Source organism: Terrapene carolina, unplaced genomic scaffold (assembly GCF_002925995.2).
Source record: "Terrapene carolina triunguis isolate 2854851 unplaced genomic scaffold, T_m_triunguis-2.0 Scaffold85, whole genome shotgun sequence".
Classification (NCBI taxonomy): domain Eukaryota; kingdom Metazoa; phylum Chordata; order Testudines; family Emydidae; genus Terrapene; species Terrapene triunguis.
Genome location: NW_020664436.1, coordinates 52,865,848 through 52,883,180, shown reverse-complemented (window position 1 = coordinate 52,883,180; position 17,333 = coordinate 52,865,848). Strand labels below are relative to the sequence as shown.

General features: G+C 42.0%; 1 protein-coding gene across 1 annotated transcript in view; it reads right to left on the bottom strand.

The window, feature by feature from the left end:
* STX7 (syntaxin 7) overlaps positions 1 to 17,333 on the bottom strand; it is a 44,948-nt gene that overhangs the window by 15,477 nt on the left and 12,138 nt on the right. The window lies entirely within an intron of this gene.

Genomic DNA, 17,333 nt, shown 5'->3' with positions numbered 1-17,333 from the left:
TTACATTTGAAGTTTGATTTATACATTTGGTTCAAATGCTTTAAAAATTCATTTTCTTATGGGATACAATGAGTAACTCTAAGCCCCATGCCAAGTTTTAAGCTTGTTACATAAAATGTATCTCAGCTCTGAATTAGCAAAATGAAGATGCACCCAAGCTATCCTTTTAAAGTTAATGTGTCGGTGGGAAGGGCGGGGGGGAGAAAGAGGAGAGAATGAAATAAGAGCTTTAATTTAAAATGTTAATTATTTGCAATGTGATCACTAGTCCAATTCCACAGTGGCACATTTTTAGAAGGCCAAGACAGGGAGAGTATTTGACAGGGAGAATCTATATTTGCATACCCTCAGTCAACTGTTACTTGTCTCCCCAAAACACATTTATCCCCATGCAGTCTAGTGCAGCCATCTAGGCAGCAGAAAATAGGATGTAGGAAGAGCTCTGGATTTGATGATTTCATGATATGTAATTTAGTGTGTTTTAAGGAACTAAAGAAAAATTGCAAAATTTAGATAAAGTGAGTTTGAGAAAGATGCCTTTTACTGTTTCTTTTATTAGTGATTAAGAACAGGAAAAATAAAGATTCATGGCATTATACATTCAAAGTCTACAAGACATTTATTATATAAACTAAATATTATAGCAAGGTGTTTATCCAATCACATAAAATAAAAAAAGTGAGAATCCCTTACTGAAACATTTTAAAAAACATTAGCAGTTGAGTGATTTTTAAAGAGTCCTCAGTGAATCATTATATTGCATTTGTTTATCTTTAAATATATACATTCCAATATTCAGTATTGTTAAAGTGACTGATAATTTTCTTTCTACCCTCATAATATAGAAAGTACTTAAATATTTTGGAAAAAAAATGATTGTGCAAATTTTTTTTGTTTTTGTTGTTTTTTAAATAAAAAAACTTGCATAACACAAATAAGCTTTCGGGAAGTTTGAAAGCGCATTTAAATTACACAAAAATTCAAGTATACAAGCTACTGATATAAAAAAAGAACTTAATCGTTTTAAAATTTAATCAAGTTAAACAGAACAGATGTAGAGAAAGTTCTAAGAAAAAAATCCTAAACCAACAGCATAATTTGTGAACAAATGCCACCTGCTGGCAAGCTTGAGAGAGACAGCTTCTGTGGCCCAAGTCACATTAAATATCCCCTTGAGAACATGGTGTCCTAAGACATACAGACAAGGTTTACTGAAAATGAATGTTAACTCAAGTGTTGAATAATGAACTACTAAGCTGAAATATATTGTACTAGAAATCCTCTTTATTGGTAGTTAACCATAATAGTTATTTTTGATGTCTATGTTTTGGGGTCTAATATAACTAACGTATTAAGTAATTACTTTAAAGGTAAAATATCATTTAAATTGGTAACTCATGCAAACGACCCTGTGAAATTAATCAAGATGTTGGTTGATTGGCTGTTATAGACTATTTATTAGGTTTTACTGGGTACTAAACTCTCAAAGCAAAACAAACAATTTCTGATATTCTACCTATAGAAAGATATCTTGGACATAAGATATCAAGGTGCTCATACATTTACTGATAATTCATCTCCAGAGTGAAACATGTATTTTGGACATATAAGCTTTTAAGCACTCTACTATACCTACATCTATTTGACAGATGTTTGAAGGTTTACCAGTTTGGATTACCTTACTGCCATCTGGAGGATGAATTTTCTAACTGCAACAGAAGATTAAAAGCGAATGAAGGTTTAAGCAGAGGCCATCATATGTAAATTACTCTGAACAAAGTCTGCACTTTCACTATATTTAGTTCCAAATGCCACAGGCATGACTCTCAGATATCTGTTGTACTGTAGTTTTAAAGCTTCCTCCTGAATATTTTGGTGACTGGAAGGGGGAATAGAGAATGTGATGGGGGCGGGGGAGGTAAAACTTAGTCCCTATAAAACAAGGGCTGTATGTAAAAATTCCAGTTTCTCAGATGGGCAACCAGACCCCCCCCCCCCACACACACACACAAAATGGTTTGTTGCTCACAATTAGGAACATAAGAAGTACAAGACCACACCAATCTAAAAAAAATCCATCTGGTCCATTATCGCAGTTCTAAAACTGATCACTACTGTACAATTCAGGGGATGTTTAAAAACCCTACCAGGCAACCGGTCAATAGTGTTACACTAAGTCAAAGAGGTAAATCTGTTCCAGCTTTATCCTTAGCTAACAGGATTTTTCTAAGTTACAATATACATGAACCCTGGATGGGTCAAGAGATTGGTACAGGTTAGAAGTCCTTCTTGTAGTGTTCAGTCCAGTTTTCATAAATACAGCCAGAAGGTACCATTGTGATCATTTAGTCTGATATCCAAAGTGATCAAAATCTTTTATGATCACCTGGTAGCTATTTAGAAGCCTTTGGGAAACAAGTTTAATTTCAGTCTAATTTCCAGTGGGCAGATATTGACATCACAAAAAGTAACAACCACAAACAATACTCTGTTAGGCCTAAAACATGTCCACTCCACACTTGCCTTTCAATAAACAAACAAACAAACATCTTTCTCTCAAGAACCGTGTTTTGACACAGTAAAGCAGAAAAGTGCTAATGCAATGTGAAGACTTCATTTAAAAAAAAAAAGAACCTGAGAAAAAGAGCCAAGGACTGAATGAACAAAGACTCCAGAACAGGATTACAGCACTTTGGTAAGCAGTCTGGGAAAGATTTTACTACTACTGTCTTTATTACGTAAGCTTTACGAAAAGAACGCTTCAGTACCCAGAGCTGCCAATCTAGCAACATGATAAGAGAGCAGAGTGGGCATGGAAAAGCATCCAATCCCCAAGTACATATGCAGGAAAAAACAATGAACAGGTACATCTAATTTTAGGCCTACTATCTTGGCAGCATCCTTTTCAATACAATATGTCTATGTATAAGCCAAGAGCTCATATTTTCTATGTAAGCTGAGCAAGTCAGCGTACCAAGAAAGCCCACAAGACTCCAGTGCAATACAAAAAGGCCAAATGCTTCCTTGAGTTGTAATGGAGATGCCTGGGGTATAAGTCAGTGTAGAATTTTCCTTTTAGAACTAACGAGGTTGACTATACACCATATATTTATCAAAAAAAATCTTCAGATACAAGTTAATCAGGGATTTAACCCACATTTAGTGAGGCAACTACCCCCAGACCTTTTAAATCTTAACAGGTTTGTCAAGTCGCAGGGGTTTATAGTGGGTTTGGCACATACAGAAAGTGTGGCGAAATAAAATAAACTTATTTTTATTAGAGAAGTGGGAAGATTCCTACCCACACCCTGACACCTTAAAAAGACTGAACTGGTTTTAAAGCAACTACCAGTAGTTTAAATTTGTTAGACTACTCAAGGTAAAGACAACAAAACAATTCTCAATGGAACTTTAAGATGGTCTATTTCCTAGGAGTAGATGGACCTAAGCTTCTCTTCCCCAAGGAAACTGGTAGGAAAGCTACACAGGAACACCCGGATTTGCTACTTTTTGCCACCAATTTCCCTTGAACTAGGCAGGTGGTAAGGCATAGGAGAGCGGCATCTTGGAAGTGGGCAAAGAGAAAAAGGAAGATAACAGCACTGGAAAGTCTGGGACCAGTTTTCAGACAGATGGGGTGGCCACAAAGCTTCCTGATTTACAGCAGCTGTAATACTGCTGCCTTGGGCTGTTCTATAACATCTGTCCATCCCCCTCAGTCTCCCTGCCATGAATATTATGAGACACTGAATAAAGCCATTTGGTGCTTTACTTAGGTATAGTCAAGAAAACCAACACAGTCCTAGTAATTTCGTCAATACTCTACATCCTGAATACACTGGTAATAAAAGCCAGAGACCAATTAACACAGCATGATTTATGCCTGGTCTACACTGGGCGGAGGGTAGGGGCGGGGGGGTTGATCTAAGTTACGCAACTTCAGCTACGTGAATAACGTAGCTGAAGTCGACGTACTCAGATCTACTCACCGTGGTGTCTTCACTGCAGTGAGTTGACTGCTGACCCTCCCCCGTCGACTCCACTTGCGCCTCTCGCTCCGGTGGAGTACCGGAGTCGATAGGAGAGTGCTCAGGGGTCGATTTACCACGTCTAGACTAGATGCGATAAATCAACCCCCACTGGATCGATTGCTGCCCGCCAATCCGGCAGGTAGTATAGACATACCCTTAGAGTGGTTTCTCGGTTGCCTCCAGTTCTCTCTCCCCTATACGGCAACTGAGGTTGGGTCCCCCCCTCATCCTAGTCAGGATATGAAGAGAGACATTAATTCCAGCACTTTCATACCCATAAAATAACCTTGCAGAAGCAAAGTCTCAGTCAGTCAATTTTAAAAACAAGACAAGCTTGAAAAATGCACACACTTTTTATAATGAAAGTCACTACTATGAGCTCAGGGGGCAAGGCGCTGTTTAGTGACGACAGGAAACAGGACAAACTTGTACGGATTACAGAATGCATTTTTCCTAGCAATTGACAGCTCACGTGCAAAAAAATTACCCAAGCCTCATCCTTTCCATCAGACTGAGTGCTGCATTAAGAACAGCTAATACAATTTTAGCAGTTAGATTTCAGTTACTAGGCTAGGGATGCTGTGAAGAGAGTCTTGCAGCACAAAGCTACTGGCTGATTAAAGCTACTCTCCATTCAGTTACATCTTTAAAACTAGCCTGACTTGTTTAACAGCATATATGAGCCGAAAAGAGAATTGCAGAATTTAGTCTGGTTTTCTGCTCATAAAGTTGGGAGAAAGTCACCCCATAATTATGTGGCCAAATACTGGTTCAGGCCTTGGCTACACTTGGGAATTCAAGGGGCTTCAAGGGGAATTCAAGAGCTCTCTCGCAGTGCTGTATGTACTCCACCTCTCCGAGGGGAGTAGCTTGCAGCGCTGCGAGCGAGCGTGCAGCGCTGCAGGCTCTGATTACACTGGCGCTTTACAGCGCTACACTCGCTGTGCTCGGGGGGGGGGGGGGCGGCATTTTCACACCCCTGAGAGCAGCAAGTTGCAGCACTGTACAGCGCCAGTGTAGCCAAGGTCTCAGCTACAGTCAACAGAAGTTCCACCACTGATGGCAAAGGGGATCAGGATATGGCCCACAGAATACGGATTTAGTCTAGCATTAAGTCTCACATCTCCTACACAAGGTGCAACTGTTAAGAAGGCATCAAGCTGTATTCTGAATTTACTGCTCTTCAACTAATCCCATTATTCACTCTTGATACACCCTGCCCATTTTAGTAACAATATATAGTTCCAGCCACACCTGAAGCACAGATTATCTTGTGGGTCAGAAAGGTTTTAAATTCTGAATCACAGACTTTCCTTGTCATACAGCATATTATTTTGCATGGACCAAGAAAAACAGTTTTAAATTATATTTTTGTAACAATTGCACAAATTGCATTCTGCAGCAGCAGTTAGAATACCACAGTTAAAACTATGCTGACGTAGTTGATAATAGTGCTTTTTGAACAAGGAAGGAAGGAAGGATTTAAACTGCTTAAAGAAATAGGAGTTTTACAAAATTTAAAAAAGAAAAGGATCAAAGAAGTCAACAGGGAAATAGTTTTCAGCCTTTAAGAGCATTAAAGGGAGTGTGAACAGAGGAATCTCCAGTTCAGACTTCAAGCAAGCATGACGGCTCTGCACAGTCTGCAACGCACTAAGAAATCTTAGATCAGATCCTGACCTGTGGCAGAGAAGCACGTGGCAAAAAAAAATCACAATAGGGAGTGCAAAAGGTGATTTAAAGCCACCTTTGTTCTCTGCCAAGACTGAGGATGTCCATGCACTGCACTGATCCCCAGCAGAAGCTAGAACAGTAGTCATCAACCGGCAGATCGCAATTGACTGGTTGAGCCTGAAGCCTCGGACAGTCGATTGCGATCTCCGGCTGCTAAAAGTCCGGTGGTGCAGCAGGACTAAGGCAGGCTCCCTGCCTGCCCTGGCCCCGTGCTGCTTCTGGAAGTGGCCAGCATGCCCTTGCGAGCCCTGGGGGGAGGGCAGGGGTCTCTATGCACTGCTCCTGCCTGCAAGCACCACCCCTGCAGCTCCCATTGGCCGGGAACAGGAAACTGGCGGCATTGCCTGCAGGTAGGGGCAGTGTGTGGCCCCACATGCCACCACCCCCCTAGGGACCGCAGGGGTGTGCTGTCTGCTTCCGGGAGCGGCGTGGGGCCAGGGCAGGCAGGGAGCCTGCCTTAACCCCACTGCACCACCGCCCAAGGTAAGTGCCGCCAAGCTGGAGCCCGCACCCCAGCCCCCAGCCCCCTCCCAGAGCCAGCACCCCATACCCCCATCCTGCACCTCAACCCTCTGCCACAGGCTCAGCCCAGAGCCCCTCCCACACTCCGAACTCCTTGGCCCCAGCCCAGAGCCCGCACCCCCTCCCCCAGCCAGGAGAAAGTGAGTGAGTGTGGGGGACAGCAAGCGACAGAGGGAGGATGGAGTGAGTGGGGTGGGACCTCGGGGAAGGGGCAGGGTAGATCCTGGGTTACATGTAAATTCAAAAAAAGTGATCTTGTGCATAAAAAGGTTGGAGACCACTGAGTTAGAAGAACCTGAGAGTGAATCTAAATTTATGCCAACTGCCAATGGTCCATCAGCCAAAGATCAGCTGGCTGTAAGAAAGTCTGGCCATACTGTTTCCTCCAGCTCTGCCCCTTATGCCTGAGGCTGACAATGGAGTGAAGTCAAATCATTATACTGGCTCTATGCCATCTGAGACTTTAGCACAGCTTTGCACATGGAGAGTGATGGGAAACAGTCCAAATAAAACAGAACCTTTAAAAAGGCCCACAACATGCAAGTACATAAAAACAATGTGAGACCTTATTTCTGAGCACCATATTTATGACACATAGCCCAGCTATGCTATAATTACAACTATGTTTCTGTAGCCAGATAATGACGCTCATCTGACACGGTTACTGAGTTCTGTCGGCACAACAGTAGTTTCTACTTTGATTTTTTTTTAAAACACCACCACATATCAGCCATATTCTGAAAACTGCAACCACCACATTGCCTAACTGCATCTATGCAGCTATCCTAGAATGCCTCAATGGGGAGACAGTGCCTAGTGGACATGCACACAAAGCAACACCAGCAGCAGACAGAGCAATGAACACTGAGATGTCATAGTGCACAAAGACCTGATCATTTGGGGGGAGGGAAGAGGAGAGAGAGAGAGAGAGAGAGAGAGAATGAATGAATGAATGAATGAATGTGTCCATATTACAAAACAACAGTGTTACGACCACGTTACAGAAGATAGCCTTATTGCAGCCTAGGCCATTGGCAAAGGTGACATGTGATTAGCGGTCACAGTTACTAGTTGAATATTAACCATGTGGAATAGGGACCCAAGCCATACTTAGAGCTAAGCATTTCAGTAACTGATTCAAACTCAGTTAAAAATTAAAGTGTGTAGACAGGGCACTGATGCAAGTCCAAGATTTCCCATTCTAAACACAGCATGGGGCCAGTGAAATTAGTGTTCCAGATTTAAAATGGTCAATTTCAGTCACTTCTAGATCTTGAGCCCAAGCAGATTAAGTAGAAACTGCAAAGTGTACTCATGTACATACATACTATATTTTCCCTTTCATCTGCTTTAAGAAGGGTTTTCCCCAAGATAAATCAGCAGTATATAAAATGCCATTGCACACATCTTTCACAAAGATTTAGACATTTTACTGGCACTGGTTGGGTAACAGTGTGTGGAAATACTTAACTTGTTCAACTGGAAATAAGAATTTGAATAAGTGGAATATCCAACTACAGATGAAGATGAAATCTAATAATTTAAGACGTCACTTGGGAGCAGTCTACTGAAAATACAGAATGATTCCTGAAGTGTTCCCCCCCCCCACCACACACACACACACACACACGTTTTATTTATTTGGATAAGGGGAGGGGAGGGTGCTGGTTTGCATTATTTGTATCAGATTCAAAACATTTTCCTACTATTCCCTAGACCTGAATACTTGATTAAATAAATAGATACAAGAAAATATAAACTAATCCAGTAGACTTGTGCAAGTCTCTTTTTAAACTGTGATATTTGGAGAAATTTACATACCCACAAAATTTAGTTAAATAGTGAATTTACACTAGAGCGTTCCCCTGAAGGATTTCAAAGCATCTCACACATATGTCAAAGATGACTTAAGCTCAACACTGCTGTGAGGTAGGTAGGCATCATTTCTGTTTTTAAGGTGGTGAAACTAAGGCACAGAGGTTAAACAAATCGCTCAAGGTCACAGCATGTCTGACAGAATTCAGATTTCCTCCTTTCCTCAGCTAGAATAGGCTGGTAGATACCATGCATTTCTTGAAGAAACTGGGGTTGAGGAAATAGGAAGAACGTGAAGTGACAGAATAATATAGTTATACTAGCACTGAGGGATAAAAACCCACACACCCCACCACCACACACAACGGTATTTAGTACTTTTATAATTTAGTATACAAAAAATAGTTATACCTGCACGCTATTAGTGACGATGACATAAGGCAACAGTTGCCTAGACTTCATAACAGCCAAAGGAAGGGATGGCACAATCTCTAAATCAGTGGGCCAATGCAGTAGACCTGTATGTTTAAGGTCTGTGACTGTGGAAAGATAATATTTCTAAATAGCCCTGGTAACAGGGTAGCGGGCCCCTTAAATGGAATTGGGCCCAGCTCTCCTGTTCCAGTCCAGCTTCACCCTAGTTTGGTGTAATGTGGAGGGTGGGGCTGCCTCTGGGAGTTACACAGGAGAGACAGCCCAAAGGCAAGGAGAGATCGGAACACAGAGTCCGGAGTGAGAATGACAGAGTTCAGAAGAGCAGAGCTTCAAGGAAGTGATGCTCCTGACGGAGAGGTAAGAAGTAGGCAGTCCCGGGGGGACAGGTGGGGTCACCTACAGACCTCTCTAGGCTAGAGAGCCAAAGGCTGAGAGCAGCAGAGGCAGATGTCTACTACCTCTTTGAGCTGGAGAGCAGAAGCTGAGGAACAATGGAGGGGTGAGCCCACGGATGCTTCCGGGCAGGAGCTGGAACCATATCTGGGAAGAAAATGGGGCAGAAAAACATGCCAGCTAAAGGGTCTGGGACCAGAGATGCTGGAGTTGTACTGGAGTGCTGGACTGTGGTGAGAGACGTCCAACCTGTACTGGACTGTCAGAATTTGAATCACTGAATGTACTGTTTGGTCTGTGCTGTGGAATTCTAGATTATGGTTGAGACTTTTGTAACAAATTAACCCTGAAAAGGGCTATTTATACTTGGAAAGCTAGCGTGGAGTTATTAGGGACTCCAGAACAAAAGGGTACACTGAGGCACATGCACTGGTAATGCCATGGCCTGCTGCAGCACAGCAACCCAGGAAGGGGCCACCATAATCACACACCTCTTAAGATTGTCAACTCAAATATGTAACAATGACTGTTAACGTCACTTGAGTCTAGTTTCTGACCTGGACTCGTTCTGGGCCACCATAAAAAGCACAGAATAAGTTTTGACAGAGTCTGCAGAAGTGTCAGGAATAGAAGAATTGCAGCTACCGAGAAAATTTTTATCTTCTCAAGTGTGACTTTGTAAAGATGCACTGGCCCTCACAGCCAGGTACTTTTGTAAGGTAAGGCCTGATGCCCCCAGCAGGCTGCACATACAAAAAGTTTGCAGGACAGAAACTGGCCCCTTTCCAGCTTTGTTCCAGAATGCCCCCAAATCCCATTCTACTTCCTGTTCTGTTGTGGTGGTGACTTCATAGGTTTGCTTTACCGATACCAGTACACGACACTCTTAGCTCATCAGAACTCTGGATTCTTGTTTTGCCTTGCTGTGGGATCATGGGTTTTTGGGTTTTTTTGGACAGTGAACCATATGGTTCTGCTCAATCTCACTTGGCTTTGCTGGTCTGAAATGTTGCAAATGGAGCTACATGAAGACATGCTGCTGACTTTACATCTCCCTATAAGCATTCAGGAGCAGGCCATGGTGGTTTTTCAATGGATCACAACTTTGGGCAGTAGGTCTCGGCAGCTGGGACATAGACTCCCCTCCCCCATCCCACCTCTTCTTTAGGGTGTGGAAGAATTACCTATTTTTATTATTAAATGTCAGTAAACTCCATTTCACCATACACGCACAAATTCACAAAAACATATTTCCAATAATCAAAATTTACAGCTAGGCTAAAAAGATATACTTAAGAACAGAGTTATCTTTAAATCTATTTACTTTATATATTGACAATTGGTGTTTTAAGGGTTATAAAGCTTTAATTTTTTGAATCGTCATCTACAATCACTAAATAATTACCATCTGACCACCTCATAATTTCCTGAAACTGGATTTTTTTTTTTAAGTGAAAAAAGGTGTAAAAATAGACAATGATATCCATTAAAATTGCAAATAAATCAAAATTCAGTTTTGCCAAGCCTAGTTATGTGATGCTTAGGGTAGGGCCCAAGGGCAATGCTCAGCACTAGCCTATTAATTAGAATCAGCTCTCCCTCATCAAAGGTGGACAGGGATGATCTGCAGAGATTCCCAGGCACTTATGAGACTTGGTAGTGTTCTCAGAGTAGTAGCGTAACCAGTTTTTTTGAGCAAATAAAGGCCTGGAATAAGTTGGGCTCTCAAGAGCTTTGGTTTAAGTGGGTCAGTTATATCTAAGAGAGGCTCTGGATTTGAGCCTTTAGCAGTGGTGGGAGGACTGCGAAGACCCAGGAGAGGCACTGTCTACTTTCCTCTTCCATAATTGCTACTGTACTAGGACAAACTGCCCTGCAGAATTTTCCTGCTTAGGTTAGTCTATTTACATTTGCTCAATCCATAAAATTAGCAACCATTTGGCCAAAATTCCAGATGACTGACTGCTCTCATTGGTCCCCTTAATATTTACAGACGATACTGTGGCTCCATGTATATCACCTCAACAATTTCCAAACCCAAAGGGCTCAGTTTACAAGCAGCAGATGCTTTTTTCCCCGACTTGAGGGGCAAGGCTAAGCATGCAGGGCTGAAAAGTCACACAGGATTGCCTCTTCTTTCAGGCATCACCACCACTAATAAGGAGTTATGTAGGTCAAATTAGGACCTCATTTACACCTATGAAATTATGCCATTTGTGAATGAGATTGCACAAATGCACTGGAATTTATGTTTGTGATGCACATGATGGAATAGAATTCTCAGATCACTACCACAATCCCATAGACCAAACACTGTTAAGAAATAGCAGGAATAAAAAGCAGCAGAGGTACACTTCTGCCACTAATTTTTTTTATAATGGAGATATCCCATCTCCCAGAACTGGAAGGGACCTTGAAAGGTCATCAAGTCCAGCCCCCTGCCTTCACTAGCAGGACCAAGTACTGATTTTGCCCCAGATCCCCAAGTGGCCCCCTCAAGGATTGAACTCACAACCCTGGGTTTAGCAGGCCAATGCTCAAACCACTGAGCTATCCCTCCCCGCCCCCAATGTGAACAGATAAGACTGAATTCACACAAGACAGACATCTGTTACATACAGAGGTGCCATTTTTACAGACTTTTCAGAGCAGAACCACACTTTAAGAACAGTATGTAAATTTGTCACAGAAAAGCTTGGCTTTTCTCTAAGTCTAATTTTAAATACCGTTGTACAAAACTATAGATAAGATGGGGACAAGAGACAAGTAAACTGTTTTTTGTACCGGCTTAGACTTCAAAACATCAGTGAACTGAAGTACAGTAACTCCTCACTTAGAGTCGTCCTGCTTAACGTTGTTTCATTGTTACGTTGCTGATAATTAGGGAACATACTCATTTAAAGTTGTTCAATGCTCCACTCTTACATTGTTTGGCTGCCTGCTTTCTCCACAGCTGGCAGCCTCCCTACGCCCCCCTCCCCACCCAGCACCTCCCCCCCCGCCAGCAGACTCCGCGGATCAGCGCCTTCCCCCTCCTCCCGCCTGCGCCAATCAGCTGGCTTGCGGCGTTTTGGAGGCAGGGGGGAGGAGCGAGGACTCAGCACGCAGGCTCCCCCTCCCTCCTGCTGGCAGCAATCAGCTGGCTTGTGGCGTTCGGGAGACAGGGGAGGGAGGGGGATCCTGCGTGCCGAGTCCTCGCTCCTCCGCCCTCCCTCCTGCTTCCAAAACGCTGCAAGCCAACTGATTGCCCTGGACAGGAGGGAGGTGGGAGGAGCGAGGACTCGGTGTGCCTCCCCCCTCCCTCCCCTACACGGCAATCAGCTTGTGGCATTTAGAAGGGAGGGGGAGGAGACAGGACACAGCGAGCAAAGTAAAGGGGGAGGGGGTGGGGGGGGGAGAAGAGGCGGGTCAAGGGTGAGGGCTTGTGGGAAGGAGTGGAGTGGGTGGGCGGGCTGAAGGTTGAACCCCCCCCCCCCCCCCCCCCCCCCCTGCAGAGTAGGGGAAACTTCCCTGGAACCTAACCCTCCCTATTTACATTAATTCTTATGGGGAAATTGGATTCGCTTGACACCGTTTCACTTAAAGTCGCATTTTTCAGGAACATAACTACAACGTTAAGTGAGGAGTTACTGTACCTCTCACATTTATATTTGTATTCCCCTTAGCTAAGAGCAATTCTGCCTCTATCACATGGACATCTCTAATTAGATCATTGACCTTATTTATAAGATGGCCAAAGTGGTTTCATAAGAAGCAGTCAACACACCATTTTAAAACAACAACTAAAAGCCATCAGTCGTTTTCCATATTCCAAGAATCAATCAATTTTTGTAACTTTACACTTGCCAGGACTGAAGTCACGTGGCAAATATAGTCCTGATTCATCTCATTTTAATAACACTTAGCAAAAAAGCTTACTTTTATTATATTCCATGTGTGCTGGGAGTATCTGACAAACTTGACCTCTCAGGACAGAAAAATTAAACAAGCTAAAATTGACCTTCAAATATGTGCAATATGTAGTGATGGCTGTATTGCCTCAAAATCAACAGTAAGTGACTGAGGTAGGAGAACTTCTCCTTATGGGAAAAATTCAGTAATGCTTGTGAGATGTCAAGGATTGACAGTCTCGTTTTTTCTTTTTACCCAAGCGAGGATTATGCCTGTCTGATTATTGTAATCAATTTATAGTATCCAAAAAGCATATGCTCCCCCAGCTATGTTTCCTTTTGTAATGTATGCAACAAGGTCAAATACTGTATCAGCCACCTTGTGAGTACTGAACAAATTTAGTTGCAAAGTCAAGTCAATAAGAACCATGATTCATAATCTGCTATGGGTAAGAAGCCTGACAATCTTTTTAAATGGAAAAAAAAAATACTATGTGAATGGTAAATTTGAGATTACACACACAAGAATCAGGAAAAAGCAACAGAGGGTCCTGTGGCACCTTTAAGACTAACAGAAGTGTTGGGAGCATAAGCTTTCGTGGGTAAGAACCTCACTTCTTCACATCTTGCATCTGAAGAAGTGAGGTTCTTACCCACGAAAGCTTATGCTCCCAATACTTCTGTTAGTCTTAAAGGTGCCACAGGACCCTCTGTTGCTTTTTACAGATTCAGACTAACACGGCTACCCCTCTGATACATAAGAATCAGGAAGTTAAAGTTAGAGCTTCCATACCAACTCCAGCTCAGCCACACCACACATTTTCTATTATTCTATAGTGGTACACAGGGCTTTGACCTGCACCTACAAGCTTTGGGCAGTATGTTATTGCCCTGCCCCTAAATCAAACCAGAAAGCTGAAGACTTAAGCCTGGTCTATACTGAAAAATTACATCGGCATGGTTGTGTCTCTCAAGGATGTGAAAAATCCACACCTAAGAGATGTAGCTAACCTAACCCTCAGTGTAGCCAGCACTAGGTTGATGGAAGAATTCTTCCATCGACCTAGCTACCGCCTCTTGGGGAGATGAATTAACTACCGTGATATGAAGACCTTCCCTGTGCTGTAGTGTCTACACTGAAGTGCTAGAGCAGCATACCTGCAGTGCTGCAGCTATGCCACTGTAGTGATTTAAAGTCCACTAAGTCTGTCTCCCGGCTTCCCCGTGTTTGGGGGAGGGGGAGTGTCAGGGTACCCTGTGCCAATTCTATACATGGTACAGTTTACTTCTCCCAGCACATCAATGTTGCTACACTAACCAGAGCTTTTCAGTTGGGTGATGGCAGCTCCACTCCCATTCTACCCTGTCCTGCCCTCTCCCACAAAGGGTGGAAATAACTACCTCCCAATGGAGGCTGCTGTTCTTTCTATGTGTTTACCACCATCCAAGTTAGGCCACAGTCTGGCCCTATGGTATTAGTGTTAATATTTTATAAAAGGACACTACATTCTATTAATTAGTTGTCACACAGAAGAAAGCATCACTTAAAAGTTTAAACACAATATTTTAAAATAAAATGAAATAGTATACTTATAAAAAAATAAATATATTTAATGTCCAAAATGCTAGGTGCTTTACATACATGTAAGAAGAATGGCCAAAAAGAGCTTGCAACTTAAAATTAACAAAATGTGGAAAACGGACAAGGGTAGTACAAATGAGGAAGGGATGCTACACAGAACATTTTAAAAAGCTTTTCCCCTTTTGTGTGTGCCTGCATGTACATACACACCAGTTTGTTTTTTCAATCAGGGCATATTTAGTAAGTGTCCATCTAGTTGCAGCCAAATTACAGCATTTTTCTATAATACTGTATAGATCTGGAAGAGTTACAGTCGCTGTGAGAGGCAACACTATCAATTTGCATACAACTGTCACTTATTTTGAAACCAAGACATTAGAAGGATTGTATGGTACACGGTTTGGTAATGAATATAAAACCTTCCCGCTCTACATCATTTGTTCATAACTAGCTATGTCGGTAGTTACCTAAAAATCATTATTATTTGTAGATAACGAATGCAGAGAGGCCAAGAGGTAAGCAAGCATGCAGACTGCATTACTTCCTCAAGCCTAGAGGTGGTTGCTGCAGGAGATGGGCAAAGCACAGTGGCGTCTCAGGGTGGTGAAGGCTTTCACTGCTGTTGGCTATGATTACCAGTTCTGTGCTCAGATGGAAGACTGGAGAACCCTGCACTGTCAATCCAACACCTGGCAGTAGCATGAATTTGTTATCATGAGGTATCCTGTAAAAAAAGTACTATGTATGTGACTTTTCTACACACACACACACACACACACACACACACACACACCCCTACCTTCCCCCCATAAAGGCTTGGATATTTATTTTTTAACCTAAATTTTTTTTAAACTATTTTCCTACAGTTCTTTTTTTTTTTTGGCTAGAGACTCCACAAATGGAATGGGAGCTTTTTTCAGCCCCCAACTGAAGAGATGGGGGTGTTATTCCTCTAACAGAAAAAAAAAAAAATCTCTGATTTTATCTCGTTCTCACATTTGTCAAAAATTTTACTTCAACAGATAAACAAGCAAGAGTTTTAAACAGACACTCTCTCTCTCTCAATTGCTCAGATTTCAGTTTCTTGTGATGTCATAATCTATTTCTTTAGTCCATCAGAGGGTTCTTCTGCGAGAGTGAGAAAGTGAAGATCTAATATTCTTCTCTCAATAGACATACTTCTAATGTAACAAAATGACCTTAGTGAAAATAAATACAAAATTAGAAAGACTCAAGCCCTGTATGTGATAAAGCAGCAGACCAGCACAGAATTTTTGCACATCTTGTTTTTGTGATTTAGAATTCAGTTCTATACAAAAAAATTCTCCCCATCCCTTTCAGTTACAATAGTTATACAAACAACACTCTCCAAGTATTGAATCTTCCATGACTAAATAGTGCCAAAACCTCCCCTTCTAGCCCCCAAAATAGAGTCTATATGCACCCACCCACCCACACACACACATACACACACCACATTCAGGCTTGTTCCCTATCCTGTCTCCGACTCCCTATCTATCCCAACATCCCAAAATGTGGCTGAGGGTAGTTTTGTGAAATGGTTCTTTAAATATGAGGCAAGGTGTTACACAGTACAACAATATGATTTTTGTTGCCCTCCAAACATATGCAATGAGGAATGAATAAGATAGAGCTCATCTTGTCATAAGCAAATAAGTCAATAAGAAAAACTTAAAATCAACAGGGAATCTTTTCTAACTTTGTATTCAGAATGCATTAAGAGATTTCAGTCCAGATTCACTAAAGCAGTCATTCAATTAGCATGTAATTGAGCATATGTGATCTCTGAAGCCACTGGTGTTTTAAAATGACTGTTCCTTTAGTAAACACTGATTAATTAAAAATATCTTGATGCTGTGGTTTATTTGTTAGGCCAGTAAACTAAAGACTTACACGTGGTTTGAGCTATGTGATTCACATAACTTTTTTTTCCTTCTTCTTTTTCTTCGAAGAGAGTAGGGACAAATCTCAACCACTTTTAATTTAAACTACCCAGCAGCACATGCCCACACAAACAAACAAAACAAAAATTACCCTTCTATCCAGAACTGAACCATAACTACCATCCTTACTCACGGTGAGTAGTATATGTAGCCCCACTGAGATCGAGGTAAAATTCTGGCCCCACTGAAGTTAAAGGGAAAACTCCCATTGACTTCACTGGGGCCAGGATTTCACCCAGTGTCTCGACTCACAGTAAAGAGCTATTCAGTGTGAAGAGGAGCAGCAGAACCTGGTCCTATGCATTTTCAGAAATACCTTGCCTATACAATTATTTGCCTCAGACTGAACTATTCTTCTCCCTGCACACCCAGAACTTCCCTCAATAGAATACTGAACGTGCTGGTGTGGAAGAACAAACGGATTCCTCACAGCTACTTCCACACAGATAGTTACTCCAGCAACAAAGCGGTTCTCACTTTTATTGTTTTCCCACCCTCAGGCTGGCCACCAAGAATTTTAACTTATCATCAAGTACCTAGTTACAAGGCTAACCAAAGAACCAGGGCTTCATTTCCCTTGCATCCTTTCACCCCCTATACAGGACACAATTCCCTGAAGTCACAATGAGAACGATAGGTGTATAGCACCTCAGGAAACAAACATCTCAAACCACTTTTTTTTAAGTCGCTAAGTATAGCCATAAGCAACTATATTTGCAAGTTTTGGTCATAGTGTTAGTGCTTTAATTTCAACCATCAGCAGCAGCTTCACCAAGAGGGTTACTCTACAATAATATTTTCTGCTTTACAGAGGCTCAGAAGTGTTGGTTGCTGTATGTGAGGAAGCACCTGAAAAACTGCTTGAGTTATTTTTGGAAGTAAAACATGTTTTACAGATCTGTGGTTTGAAAACAAAATGTAGAATTTAACTTTCTTCCTTTTTCTCTCTCTCTCTTTTTTTTTTTTT